The sequence below is a fragment of the Grus americana genome, chromosome 2 (genome assembly GCF_028858705.1).
Source record: "Grus americana isolate bGruAme1 chromosome 2, bGruAme1.mat, whole genome shotgun sequence".
Classification (NCBI taxonomy): domain Eukaryota; kingdom Metazoa; phylum Chordata; class Aves; order Gruiformes; family Gruidae; genus Grus; species Grus americana.
The window spans coordinates 15,136,287-15,150,209 of NC_072853.1; positions in this window are offsets into that span (position 1 = coordinate 15,136,287).

The following is a 13,923-nucleotide window of genomic DNA, read 5'->3' on the forward strand; positions in this document are numbered from 1 at the left end:
GAGGGGCCGTGCCCTGTCCGGCCGGTGGCTTTCGGCTTCCCCGGGAGCGCTGCGAGCGTTTGCACTGGAGTGCTGAGCGCCTCATTCACAAGTCCTGAGTCAGATCCAGCCAGACTTAGGGCGTTATTCCCTAATGCCAGTTTGCAAAAGGTTGTTATTTACCTTCTGGTTACACATATTTCAGGCTTGAAAATTATGAGGTTGCAGCTTGCTTCTTTTTTTTTTTAAGACATCAACTAAGTTGCTCATTCAAAATACTAAAAACATTTCATGCGTACCTGCTTTTCGTTCAGTCTGACTCAACTGCGCGCAACTACTCAAAAGTAATAGAAAATGTTAGTTTGATGTAAAAGTTTTGGGTAGGTGAGGGTCTAGAAAGGTACATGTTCATCAGACCACTTATAACACATTTTTTTCATGCTTCTTAGTATAAATATCTTCCCCAGATGAAGGATGTGGCATCATCCAACAGTTTTGTTATTTCTCCCTGTGTGGCTGAGGATGGGGTGTCCTGTCGCTGGGGTGACTGAGCACTGTTTCAGCCTGCAGTGTTTCTGGGTGTTTATCTCAACATATACAGCTGCAATTTTAAAGATAATATTTTAAGAAGGTTTCATAGAAGTGTATGCAGCTGCTCCGGAGGTTGAACCAGCTAGGGCGTTCACGCTGTATTCCTTTATTTTTAGATGCATGATGTTTCTCAGTTGTGTTTTTGTGATGATGACAATAACTGCCAGAGCCTGGGATGCCTGTCATCCCCACCCCAATCCAAGCTCTAGGTGGGGAGCAGTTGGCTCCTCTAAACACAACTCATCCATGCTTCCAGCATACCTAGTACATAAACAGGTTTGGGACACTTCTGAACTGCAGTAATAGCCATTTAGCTTTGAAATCATGGCTGCTAAAGGAGGAAGAAGCAACAGTTTGTACTGTCTCTTGTGCTCTCTCCTCATCCCTACGCCCCTGGATGCTTCTTGCACTCTTAAGTGGGAGGTGTGGGATTGAATCCCCGTTGGGCTGAGGAAGGCACTGAGCCTGGCCTCCCCTCTTTTCTGAGTGCTTTACCCCATTGGTTATCAGATAAGAAGACTGATACCTCTTATTCCTCCTCTAGACCTATTCTAAAAACGAACCTTGTCCCCCATCCGTTTGTCTTCAGGGAACGGCTCCAGGATCTGGAGGCACATGCCTGTGGGTCCTGACTTGGGTGTGATTTGGAAGGGAGTGGGATTCAGACTTGTGCCGAAGTGATTAGGTGTAGGCAGTTCGTTCTTGGGGTTGCATTCTGGAGACCATATGTCCAATTAACTTCACAGTCTGGCCCTAAATCTGTTGAGGCTGCCCTGCAGAGGGAGAAATCTGAGAGGGTGGAAAACTTGGTTGATCAGTTTATGATTCGGAACAAGAACTGTGATTATCCTTATCTTATGCAGAGGAAGTACAAATAACATTTGGTCATAAACATTTCCAGTTTTATTATCCAGCCACACAATTAATCTGTGTGAACTCCAGCCGCAGCAGATTTTACTGATGATTACATACCATGTACAGTCATTTTTTCTTTCTTGTAAATACTATTTATTTTAACCTGTACATTCCTTTTAACAGTGATTTTCTTGAATTTTCGGAGTTTTTCACAGTAAAGTCTAAGTTTCATTGTATATACATATACACAAATACCCTTAAAGTAGATATATGGCAGTACTTTTTCCTAAATCCTAATCTTTTAAATAAAAGTAGCTGTTTAAATTATTTTTACTGGTAGGATTTTCTTCAGTGCCATGCGAGATTCTTCGTATACCGATTCGTATACTGTTTGAATCTTTAGGAATCTGGATTCTTTAAGAGATGAATATCGGAGTTGCATTTTTAAGTTTCCATGGCAAAAGAATGTGTTTGTGTTGGACTGCTTTTTAATAGCATTTTTATGCAAATAATTGCATCTTGGCATGTTACAGGGTAAACTAATAATGCTGCTTCAAGTCCACCAGAGTCAACAAGTAGACAGAAGTATATTGATTCACTGTACATAGGAAGGTCTGTCTATACAACCAAAAGGACTAAAAACTTCTTTTAACTGTTACATGAAGTTCAAACTCTTTCCTCTTCCTGTTCTTATGCTTATGGCACCCTAACATAAAGTTGGCATTGTCACAGAACTGTAAAAACAGTTGCTATCATTTTTAGATATTAAACATTATTCATGATTTAAATTCCAAGTATAGTGATGTAATATGTGCATATCTTTAATATATATTGAAATTAAAATATCTGGTTCTGAATGTTGTAATTCTCCCCTTCCCCCAAGTGACCAATCATTAGAAAAATGCATTAAATTATGAAAATCTGTAGTCAGCTATTAACCATCACATATAAGCTCTAGGGATTAGAAGAGAGAAACTAATATTTTGAAAAAATATAGACATACATTGTGCTGGATATGAAAATTACTTATACAGTGGTCCTATGTAGCAAGACGAAGTAATGTCAATATAAGAATTCATGGTCCTTAACATCTTATCTGAGTGCGTTGTCAGAGCCCCTCTGGAAGCAGATGTGACTCGGCTAATCTCATGTCTCGTGTTGCGGTGTGCACAAGAAAAAGTGGTGGGAAATTTCAAAACAATGACAGTAACCTTTTTTTCTACCTATGTGGCTCTGTTTACCCACGGGCAGATCTGCACAAACAGATCTCCCTAAGCCAGAGTGAAGCTGAGCAAGGTTTTTCTGATAGTATTAGGATCTGATCTGCTTCTTTCTTCCAGTTACTTTCTTGATCTAGAGGAAGTTGCCCCCCCCAACCCGCTGTATTTCTTTTAGATTTGCAAAACTGCTTTTTCTTAAGAAACAACACAGACTCTCTTAATCCCATAATTAGTTATATATCAAAAATAGAAAGCCCAAAGTTGATTGTATAAAACGTGGACTGCTTTGTTTATGGATGAATTAATTTAACATGCTCCTGCAAATTGCGTGCTGGATTCTGATCTCATACTGGTGCAAACTTAGGAGCCATTTCCCTTTAGCCAGTTAAATTAAATAGGCATAAAACTGGTTTGCATAAGCTGAATGATAAGGAAACCCTTTAGTGTCATTTGTATAGTGTATTTACTCAGTGGTAACAGAACTTGTCTCATGGTTGGACCAGTGCATATTATGAATCAGTGTGCAAATACCACCACATTGTTGAGGTTTCTTGGGAGGCAGCATGACAGTTTTTATTTTCATTTTAACAGGCGGGGCCAGGCTGTTGATTGGTGCCCCTTTTTGCATCATCAAACTAAGGGGAAAATAACTGTTGGAATCACTCGCTTGATCCAGTTAAACTGAGCTTGGGATGCCTGCCGGAAGGAGGAGATGAAGATAAATACGCCACCTGTTTGGCCCACCACTCCCAGGGATGGCTGGTTACCAAATCGGTCCCCAGAGGAGCTTAAAGCAGTCTCAGAGCTGCTCTAAGAGGTGATTTCTGGCTGGCGCATACAGCTGCGGTGGTACTCTGGATACAGCCTCTTCCCGCAGAAGTGTCTTCTGTGCCCAGAGCTGTGAGAGGAAAGGAGTTGATCTGGCTCCTCTGGCTTTCCATGGTCCCAGGATGCCTTTTAAAGCAGGCAATCCTTAGCTGGTGGTTCAGGGAGTTTGAGGGTCCTTTCACACAAGTAGCACACGGCCAAGAGGCTGGTGTCCAGCCAGAGACCCTCCGTGGTGGAGTAGGCTGGTGTTACTAAGACCAGAGTGAGGTCTCTGACCTGTTCCAATAACATCGTTTCCCTATTCCTAAGGATGCCAACACTCAATTTGTTTAATTTGGTGGCACTGCAGTTCTCTAGCAGTATAGTATAACATGCAGTCAAAGGGTGAATTCTGCTTTCATTTACACTGAGAAATTCCTCTTAGACATGTGAGGGTACAGCAAAGGTAAAAATGCAACTTCTCACCATAGCAGAGAGGAGGATTCTGAGCGCACATGGTGCAGGAGGCTGGGTGCATAAGGAGGGATGTGACAGAGCAGAGCAAAGTCACCAAGTGGGAAAATGTTGCAAGAAGTCAATTTGCAGCTCTTGTAATAGGTGAGCCAGCAGGAAAAATGGGTTGCATGGATCGTCCCCAGCAGGAAATGGGAAAGTCTCAGAGGTACAAACAGGAACATAACATTCTTGTAGATAAGGAATGAGTAAGTGGTACTGGTTGTTTAAGACAGAATTGCCCAGGGAAACTAGCAGATGGACTGCACAGCAACAATACCTACTGGGTTTTGTGCCCTATTCCCCACCTGCTCCATGGTGCAAAAGAGGTACAGTTCACCTGGTTGCAGAGGAACACAAATTCATGCTAAGTGATGCCAATGCAGGCTGCAGCCCAGCACCATTAGTACTGCTGGTAGCATGGGGCTCTTCTCACTTTGTCATCAGTCAGGGCTTGATGTACTAATCTTTAATCATAACGCATTGGCCTCCGATCTTCTCTTTTGCTGGTCAGGAGTATGTATCTAGTGTTTTCATGAACTATCAGTGCTGACAGGGAGTCACTTTTTTTCCTCGGTTGCAGTTTGTTTGCTTTTTGGGGACTGTTTGTTTTATTGAGCGAATTCCTGGCTAAAAATCCAATAGAAGGCAAAGGATAATTAGGCAAAAGACAGTGGTGGCTTCATTTTGTGATGAATGAATTCAGGAAGGAGAAGCAGTGAGACAAATTAAAATATGTTTGTATACAAATGCTCTGTAATGTTTTGAAATAGTGTAAAACCACTGTTGCAAAAGAAGCAAGGCTATAGATTTCAAAGCACTCTGAGTTTATTCAGTTGTAAATAAAAAGGATTTATCTTAGTGTTAGAATGCATACATATAATTAGGCTTTATCTGATGACTGTTAGTGGGATGGTAAAGAGCAATTTGAATTTAAGTACGGGCACCATTAAGTGAATCCATAAGTAACCTCTGTATATCTGTAGTTAGTTTCAGATTGCTTAAAATACAGGGTCTTATTCTACTAGCTGTCTGTTGCTACTTACAGTAACTTCTGGAGTTATACAGCTGAGAAGGAGCTCTTCAACAACCGAATCACTGGCAGACCTGTAAGCCTTTTACTGACTGTGCTTCATCTCAAAACTGTCTCTGACCTCAGCCTCTGAGAATCCTGTGTCTCTGGTGTTGATGAACTTTCTCGTGGTAGTTCAGGCTGCACATAAGCCAGTGTAACTGTGCTGCTGCCAAATGAACTCATCCTGTTCCCCCAGCCATGGTTGCCCTCTGCCTCCTTTGTATCTGAGCTAATGAAAGTAAGGGTACAGAGTGGGTCAGACCAAGGCAAAACTGTTTCTTTTTTCTCTTTGATTGATTAGGCTTGTGCTGAAATTAATTTTCAGTACTAACAGATCAGTTTAAAAATAAACACAAAAATTATAAGCCAGATACACTGCCATGTTCTATCTTATTTATGGAATGTACTGTACCTGGACTTTGTTTCTCTTTTAAGATAATAGATGGGAAACCATTATTAAGATTTTTCTTTTAGATAAGAAATGTTGATGCAGCCTCTAGAAGCCTTCACATGCTCTGAGCTACACTTCTGCACCTGTAGACACTGTGTGCTCCTGTGCCCGTATTAAGTAAAGGGAAAATCAGATCATCACAGTGATCTGTTTATACTGAAAGGATATTGATTTCATTTTGAAATTCAAAATGTTCATAAAGAGGTGTTTGAATGTTCTTATGTACAGGTGCTTTTAGGGAAATTAGTAGTATCTGGAATGTATTCTACTGAGCCAAGTTTACAGTGGTTTACATCTTGCCAGACTCCAAGGGTCTCAACAGAAATGAATGGATCACCATATATCAGCATTTGTGTCATTTTTTCTTACTTAGAGTAAGCACAATATATGTTCTGCAACCTTGAATGTCAGGTTATGAGCTTGCATGCCCTCTGCAATGATAAACTCCCATAGGGCGCTCAGGCGTTTGCAGGAACTGGGTGCCCCTTACAGAACATGAACCCTATTTCTAATGCACAATGTTCTGACGTCAGATTGAGAAATGCTACCCGCTGGTGCGCTTACATCCTCTGAAAACCAGCCCTGATACTGATGGCAAGTTCCAGATAGTAACTGTTTCTGATTCACCAAGTGCTGAAGCAACATCAGAAGTTAGAATAACATGTGAGAACAGTATCTTTATTTCAGAAGACCGTGACTCCCACCTGCAGAAGGGATTCCCATGCTGGGGAAGAGGCTGGAGGAATCTCAGCTGCGTATGCAATAAACTGACAAATATTTATAAACGAGGAATTACTGTGCATGTATTTCTTCAGGCCTATCTTAACTACTCAATTCCTACTGAACTCAGCCGCAGGTTCTTTCACAATGTTTTGGTAAGTTTAAGCATTTGATCAAGTAGGTTTTGATTCATAGGAAAGCAAACAGACTTGAGGTTGGGTTTGGTTTTTTTTTTCCTTTCATAAATCCTAAACCAGTTAAACTGCATTCCTGTTAGCCTGGTGTCCTTAGTGAAGAAATAAGTGTTACACACAGTATGTATGCAATTTCTGGATAGAAAACAATCTGTGGTTCTACTAGCATCCTTTAACTTATGAATCGTTAAGGAAGGTGAAGTGGTTTGTGCTGTCCTCACACTGAGGCATACTCTGCTAAGATGTGGTTTAGACTATGAAAAATAAGTTAAAGACAAACTATCTCACTTTCCCTTTATGATTTTCAATATGACAACCACAGAATTTACTCACATAGATAATATTAATGCATATTTTAATTCAGTCACAGCTGCTAATAGTTCCTTGTGTTCATTAGTGTCTTTGTGCTTTGTTTCCTGACATTTCTCCACTTCTTGTACACGCATCTCTTAGGTGGTGAGTGTTTTCATTCCTCTACAGTAACTAACTCCTCACAGTGGACTTGCACTTTGTTCTCAGAGGTGCTGGATGAGGGGAGGGAAAGGGATGATGAATTAGCTACCGGGAAAATGTTGTAATTTACAAGGCAGTAATTAGAAAATAAAACCAAATAAACTTAAACCAGCACCCTGCGTGCACCTTTAAGCAAACTTATTCTTCTACTCTGGAATCTGATTCAGGATGGGACCTTCTGTATCCTTCTGAGTGTTTGCAGTATGTAGCAGTGCATTTCAAATACTTGCCTTGCCATTTTCTGCCTACCAGTAATTTTGTGGAGGTATTTAAGTCGCTTAAATTTTAATCCACAGGTATTTGGAAGAAGGATGAATCAGGGGTCGAAAAGCACAGCTCATTAATTTTACATAAAGCAAAAGAATAAATAGGTCAGTATTCTGGGTGTTATTTTACTAATAGGATTGTCTAATTGCTGTGTAGTTAGTGTTTATATGGCACTTCACAGGTGTAATTTGTTGTACAGGACTAATGTTGTGTTTGTAGACTTGTACATCTAGCTATACTCAGAAAGAAATAATTAACCTCGCATTAAGTCCTTTTGGGCTTCTGGTGCATAGTGAAAGAAACCAGGTGGCATTCAGCTGACCTAGTGCTTATGTGTACCTCTGAGCTACATGCCTAGACCCCCCACTACAAATAGGAAAGAAATAGCCACCTTTGAGGAACAATTTGTTTTGTGCTAAAGTAGGTCTCTGAAAATAGATCATACGATTCATTTCTGTCTGCTTCTCGACTGCAAAGGAAGTTTATGGTGGCTGGGCCTGATGTGGACACCTACCTTGCAGATAACTAACGTTAGATAAGAGAAATCCCTGGACCAAACTAGTTCAGTGATTTGGAAGTAAATTTAAAGGCTGCTTAAAATGAGTCAAATAACAGTCTGGGCTGGTTGATTGAAGGGACTGACTCAAGGTAACTTGAAGAGACTGTGTACGCCATATACGTATGTACTTGGTTCCAAGCATCTTTCACATAGTGAATGAAAAATGTTATAATGCTCTTTTTCTTTGTCCTCCCAATCTATGTTTTTCTTTCTGCCAAAGCCTAGCAGGACACGTTCCTAGAGCAAACCCATCCAGGCTTAAAGCTGTATCAGCCTGCCCTGGCTTCCTTCCAGACACTTCTGAGCCTCTCATACCAGTCAGTCGTGCGGGTGGTATCTCTGAAGCTGAGTCACAGTCTCACGTGGTCTGTGGTAAGGTAAACACAAACCAAATATAAGACCTTCGTTCCTTCTTGGAACTATGGCAGACACAAAGCTCTCTCCAGCCTCCCCCATACTAAACTGATTGTCTTCTGCTGCGAGTCCTTCAGCCCCACAGAAGCAGTTGTTTAGGTGATCAGTGGAATCCACATCTACCCACATTTTGGGTGCCCAATACTGAATGGCACACTTTACCTCAAACCTCAACAACCTCTTTCCTTCCAGGGACATCTTTGCATGTCTGAGTTAGGCTGTCCTCTAGAAAATCTTTATTTTCAGGTTTTTGCTAACCTTATTAGCAAATAAAATGAAGCTATCTTTCTCAGTGTAGGATTGTGTTGTGTTCCTGCAAGGGTTTCTCCAGCTCCTTCCCCCAGAACTGGTCTTCCAGATGGACCAATGCAGGGCTGTGCTTCTGAGGGGCTCTCTTCAACCTTTTCCAAATCTCTCCTTTACTTCTCATTTTTTGCTGACCAGTACAAGCAGCTGGGCCTCATTTCCAGTTTTTCTAGTAAGCCTCAGCTCCATTGGAATAAGAACTGGCTAATACCCTTCTCCATGCACAGGGAAAATTACCTGTCTGCAAGGACCAAGAGGGGCTGAATGGGGCTGAATATAGGGACTGATGATAGAATATGGAGTATGACATCTCTAAGTTACAAATCAGATCCTTGTGTGTTGGGAGGAACCATGTCCTGAATCAAGTTAATGAGTTGTATGTAATTAGAACAATTGGGGAGGATAAGCAAGGATACCTGTCTTTATTCCATAGGCTTCCCTCCTCTGCTTCCCAAACTCTCATCGCTGCTTAGGTAGTTTTGACGTAGAGTTCTTCTATTATTATTATTATTATCATCTTATTTTCTCTTTTATGAGAGTCTTTTAGTGGCATCGCATGCACAGTCACTACCATCTGTCACGCGCTGTCCTGTCCAAGGAGAAAACAGTGCAGTCATATACATTGCTTGCTTAAACTTTAATGGGTTCACTGGTATGTGCCTACACTGGAGAATGTTCATATCTGAGAAAGCAGGAATGGAAAAAGTGTGCCTTTCACAAGGAAAGGCTTGTAATTGTCCTTGGTTTTGCAGAGAATGTGTTTCTACTATTTCTACTTGTTCAGGTCCTGAGAAAGCTCTCTCTTTTGCACATGTGAACATGCAGAAAGCTCTGGGGTTCCTGAGCTATTGAATTGAGATTTCTTTTTGGATCTACGGACAACCTTTTAGATTTCCTCTGACAAGCTTTAAAGCATTTTCGAGACCTGGAAACTGGCTCACAGTGGGGAATAAATTCCTCAGTTCACATGCTAAGCGTCCGCCAACTCTGTATTCACATTTTTCTGCAATGTTTTACTTAATCTTTTACTGACTGACTGATCATCATTGTTGCTCCTTCCACCCTCCACATGGTAGAATGCCCCACGTGCTCAAGGAATGTTGTGGGGCAACTGATATAAAGGCTTCTATTGTATCAAGTTGGCATAATTAGCATCTCTTGCTAGACGATTCACTGCTGAGAGGTTAGTAAGATAGCAAAGGCTTGAAACATCTAGTAAGGGGAAAAAAATGAACAGGGGATTCATGACTGAAATCTATTTCCAAAAAGACATTACTTATATTTGTGGTACTCCTAAGGATTGAACTATGTCTGCAACAGTAAGACCAAGGTAATAATTGGCATCTGGCCACTTTAAAAAAAACAACCATAAGCAAAGACAAATGCAGCTTGTACCTGGGTGGAGAGGGAAGATACATACTGAAATTGCATTGTATGAGAAGGTCATGGCTCTGCAGATGTGCTCATGCTGTACTGCCTAATACCAGCGAAGAGCTACAGCCCTTTTACTGCCCTGACATCTGTAGATCTGCACTTGATTAGGGACAGGAGTTCTATGGGATTTAAACATAGGTATAGCACTGAGGATGTTTAGGGTCTTAGGGATTCAGAACTCAGAAATGCCCATGATCACACACACTTCCCAGCCACGGAGATTTTGTGTAGTTAGCAACTATGCTTTGGTAGGCTGCTAACTGCTGTCTGCAAAACAGGGCAATGCAAGTTCCTGGTCCCACCCACCTAATGAAAATCAAGTGAAACTTTTCCTGCCTGTGTTGAAACATCCGCATGGAGAAACCTTTCCAGGCCAGGGCCGGGTGGGGCGCCGGGGCTGCAGTCGGGCGCGCTGCACACAGCAGGTAGGCAGAGAATTCTTTCACGATTTGGTGTTCTCCCTTACCACGCAAGCATAAAAGCAACCCAGATTAAACTACTGCTTTGATTTTACTCATTCTTTCTTACAAATGTCGAGTAGGTTACTTTAGGTGACTTTAATAAATAAGAAAAGAGAGGCGAAAAAAAAATGGTAGTTCATGGGTTTTGTACCTGTGCAAACATATTAAAGCCAGACAATCTAGAGCAACACTTTCCAAATAACCATAAGCTGATCCCTCTCTCTGTGAGATATTTACTATTTTTATCATCATACATAGTGTCAAGTTGCATCTCTTAATAACCATTTCACCCACTTGAACAGCAACTGCAATGTACTATTTAAGACTGTATGTGGAACTAAATAGAGCTGCCTGTATATTCTTGTGGCTGTGGTCAAGAATGTGGCACTCCATTGCTCTAGGTACATTTTTTTTTTTTTAAGTGAACAGATTAAAGGCAGTGAAAAAATTAGATCTGCTTAATGCCCACATGAGATTGTTTGAAATGCTCAATTCTTAATGGGATATATTGATTCTGTGATCATTCTGTGATCATTTTTAATAAAAATTAAGGAGGAGAAGCTGATTTGGAGCAATCAGCATGGATCTATCAAGGGTAAATCATGTCTGACCAGCCTGATTGTGTTCTATGATAAAATGACTGGATTTGTGGATGAGGGAAAGCAGTGGACATCACTTATCTCAATTTTAGCAAGGCTTTTCACACCATCTCCAACAACATTCTTGTATCTGAGTTAGGGTGTTATGGTCTGGATGGATGGACAACCAGATGGGTAAAAATTGGTTGGATGGTTGGGCTCAGAGGAGAGTGGTTAATGGGTGGTACTCTGCCCAGAGGACAAATAGAGTGCTTACAGGGGTCTATAGACTGGCACTGTCCAGTTTAACATCTTTATTAATTAGCTGGAGGAGGTGATGAAGTCTGCTTCCATCAGGTTTGCAGATGACACCAAATTGGAGGCAACAGTGGATATACTGGCAGGCAGGGCTGCCATAGGCTAGCCTGCACCTAGGCAGGCTGGAGGAATGGGCCAACAGGGACCTTACGAATTTCAGCAAGGACAAATGCAAAGTTTCCTTTGGGAATGCCGAGCCCTTGCACCAATACAGGCTGGGGCTGACTGGTGTTACTGCGAAGGCTCTGGGGAGTCCTGGCAGGCAGCATGCTGCCCGTGCCTCAGGAGTGTGCCCTGGCAGCAAAGGTGGCTAACAGCATCCTGGGCTGTGCTAGAGGGAGCATAGCCAGGAGCTTGAGGGAAGGGATTATCCTCCCGCTCATCACCTGTTAGATCACATCTAGACACTGTCTCCCTTTGAGCCCACCACCACAGGAAAGGCATGGAAAAATTGAAGCCAAGTTCAGCCGAGGGCCCGCAAGATGGTTGGGGACGGAGCTAAGGGAACCCAATTTGTTCAGCCTGGAGAAGAGGTGGCTTCAGGTGGACCTCAGCCTGCCAGGACCGATGAGGGGGTTTTCGAGAAGACAAAGCCAGGCTCTTCACAGTGGTGATAGGTGGGCGGACAAGATTCCAAACACAAATACAGGCTGGGAGGAGAACGAATTGAGAGCAGCCCTGAGGAGAAGGACTTGGAGGTGCTGGTGGACGAGAAGCTGAACATGAGCCAGCAATGTGCATTTGCAGCCTAGAAAGCCAACCGTGTCCTGGGCTGCCTCAAAAGCAGTGTGACCAGCAGGTTGAGGGAGGTGATCCTGCCTCTTTACTCCACTCTCATGAGACCCCGCAGGAGTACTGCATCCAGCTCTGGGGTCTCCAGCTGAAGGACATGGAACTGTTGGAGAGAGTCCAGAGGAGGGCCATGAAGACGATCATAGAGCACCTCTCCTATGAGGACAAGCTGAGAGAGTTGGGCTTGTTCAGCCTGGAGAAGAGAAGGCTCCGGGGAGACCTTAGAGCAGCCTTCCAGTACCTGAAGGGGCCTACAGGAAAGCTGGAGAGAGACTGTTTACAAGGGCATGGAGTGATAGGGCAAGGGGTAATGGGTTTAAGCTGAAGAAGGGCAGATTTAGATTAGACATTAGGAACAAGTTCTTCCCTGTGAGAATGGTGAGGCACTGGCACAGGTTTCCCAGAGAAGTTGTGGATGCCCCCTCCCTGGAAGCGTTCAAGGCCAGGTTGGATGGGGCTTTGGGCAGCCTGGTCTAGTGGAGGGTGTCCCTGCCCATGGCAGGGGGGTTGGAACTAGATGATCTTTGAGGTCCCTTCCAGCCCAAACCATTCTATGATTCTATGAAGAAACAGTGGGCATAAATTGAAACAAGAAAGGTTCAGACTGGGTATAATGAAAAGAAAAACATGGGAAAAACATAATATTGGGATTGGGTAAAATGGTTTAGGTGCTGAGCTGTAACAGACCATAAATCCTGAATAGTCAGACACCATTTCCTGTGCTCCTGGCTCCATTCATTTCATGTAGAAACCAAAGGTACTTTACCTCCCACAGTGACTTTTCATTGGCTAGCAGTGGAACCTGTGATATAGCCCAAATTCTTAATTAAAACAAGAATATTTTTTTCTTCAAAACACAGCTATAATATTTGAGTTAGTGCAGGCTCTCCTTGTGTCCGGATGGCATGTTGCAGAGCTGTATGGACCTACCTGCCAGGTTTCCTGTGCGGATAGCCTCTTTTATTTGGCTTGGACTGTGAGTTAGGCTTCTTGGCAAAATTATATTAGCTAGGACCCAGTGCTGCAGGAACGGGTTGCACGAGCATCTGATCTCATGTATGCCTGGCTAGATTGAATTTCTGTGCTGTGGTCCTCTCCTGTCCGTCTTCTGTAGTTAGCGAAGTAACAGCCACGCTAGGTCTCCTTGTTCCAACTGGTATAGCCTTGGCCAATGTTACGTGCATACATAGTGGGTAAAAAGGTTGGTTTTGTTTATTTTTTCTATTTAAGAAAGAAAGAAGCTGGTGGGGTAGAAGAGGTAGAGGATGGAGGAAAGGGGCAGTTCCAGCCTTTCCATGTCAGAAACCCAATACAAGTTCCTTACTCACTTCCGTCAGCCGTGCAGCCAGAGACTGCGCCAGTCATTTCTTCCCATATGGGGAGCATGCTCCAGGATTACCTATATCTCACGGTCTCCTAAAATAGACCAGAATTTCAATTCAGACATGTATTCTCTGATTTTGTACGTGAAGGAGAATGCCTGGTCCAATCTCAGGCAGAGCTTGGTCCTACAGCAAAATATTGCTCCTCTTCCACCTTCTCCCAGCTCTGAGTTTCCTCCTGAAGAACGGATAAATGGTCTGTTCATGCTGATTGTAGCATTAAGAACATCTCTGGCTTTTGTCAGCCAGTGGTCTCAGTGTGGCCAGAGGGTTCCAGAATTTGGACCCCCAGTCTGGCAAGCATGTTTTGGTGTCTTTTGGGGTCAGAGGTAAAGATTGGGGGTGGAGAGGGTATCGGTGTGATTGTACCTACCCACAGGGATGTTACTATGCCACTTCTGCATGACTAGTAAGAAGTGACCTGCTGTGAGTGAGGCTAGCAGCCCCGACCTTGAACTTCTAAAAGGCATTACTTCACGTCAAGAAACTTTGCC